Consider the following 1,861-nt stretch of genomic DNA (forward strand, 5'->3'; position numbering starts at 1 on the left):
TATGAAAAAAAGCTCACCATCATTGGTCATTAGAGAAATGCAAATCAAAACCACAATGAAATATCATCTCACGCCAGTTAAAATGGCAATCATTAAAAAGTCAGGAAATAACAGATGCTGGAGAGGATGTGGAGAAATAGGAACCCTTTTACACTGTTGGTGGGAGTATAAATTAGTTCAACCATTGTGGAAGACAGTGTGGAGATTCCTCAAGGATCTAGAACCAGAAACACTATTTGACCAGCAATCCCATTACTGGGTACCCAAAGAATTATAAATCATTATACTGTAAAAACACATGTACATGTATGTTTATTGCAGCACTATTCACAATAGCAAAGACTTGGAACCAACCCAAATGCCCATCAATGATAGACTGGATAAAGAAATTGTGGCACATATATACCACGGAATACTATGCAGCTATAAAAAAGGATGAGTTTATGTCCTTTGCAGGGGCATGGACAAAGTTGAAAACCATCATTCTCAGCAAACTAACACAAGAACAGAAACTCAAACACCGCATATTCTCACTCATAAGTAGGAGTTGAACAATGAGAACACATGGACACAGGGAGGGGAACATCACACACCAGGGCCTGTCAGTGGGTAGGGGGCTAGGGGAGGGATAGCATGAACAGAAATACCTAATGCAGATGACGGGTTGATGGATGCAGCAAACCATCATGGCACGTGTATACCTATGTAACAAACCTGCCTGTTCTGCACATGGATCCCAGAACTTAAAGTGTAATAAGTAATAAAAGAAATGTCAACTTCCCATATACTTAAAAAAATAAGCATCCACCTTAAGAAACAAAAAAGTACACCCAAATCAAGCAGAAGGAACAAAATTATAAAAATGTAATTAAAAATAGAAAAATAATCAATGAAAATGATAAACCATTAGCCAGACTAAGAGATAAATGGAGAATACAAGTTACGCTATCAGGAAAGAAGGGACCACAGATCCTATAGATGTTAAAAGGAAAACAAGATAATATTGTGAACAATTCTTTCCATAGAATATTATGCCTATAGAGTCCACAACTTAGATGATATAAACATTGTTTTTTCTTTCCAACTTTTATTTTTTATTTTAGTTTTGGGGAGGATACGTACAGGTTTGTTACATGGGTAAATTGTGTGTCACTGGGGTTTGATGTACAAATTATTTCATCACTCAGATAATAAGCATAGTACCTGATGGGTAGTTTTTCAATCCTCATGCCACCCTCCACCCTCAACTAGGCCCAATGTCTATTGTTCTCTACTTTATGCACATGTGTACTCAATGTTTAGCTCCTACTTATAAGTGAGAACATGCGGTATTTGGTTTTCTGTTCTTGCATTAATTTGCTTAGGATAACGGCCTCCAGCTCCATCCATGCCGCTGCAAAGGACATGATTTCATTCTTTTCTATGGCTGTGTAATATTTAATGGTATATTCTTGAAACACCAAGTGCTAAGGCTCACTCAAGAAGAAACAAATAACTCTCAATAGCTCTATTTCTCTTAAAAATAGATTTCATAATTTAAAACTTTCCAACGAAGGAAGCTCAAAGCCTAAAGGTTTCACTGGAGAATTCTATCAGATATTTAAGGAAGAAATAATACCAGTTTTACCGAAATTCTTCCAGAAAATAGAAAATAAGGAACAACTTTCCAACTCACCTAATTATACCAGCATTAGTCTAATCCAAACTAGACCAAGACGTACAATTAAAAGACCAGTATCCTCCCTGAAGACAGAACTAAAATACTAAAAAGGAGTCACAGATGACATGATTGTCTATATAAAAAAACTCAATGAGATAACAAAAAACTACTAGAGTGAATTTAGCACCCTTATAGGAAGCT

Source organism: Mandrillus leucophaeus, unplaced genomic scaffold (genome assembly GCF_000951045.1).
Source record: "Mandrillus leucophaeus isolate KB7577 unplaced genomic scaffold, Mleu.le_1.0 Scaffold1246, whole genome shotgun sequence".
Taxonomy (NCBI): domain Eukaryota; kingdom Metazoa; phylum Chordata; class Mammalia; order Primates; family Cercopithecidae; genus Mandrillus; species Mandrillus leucophaeus.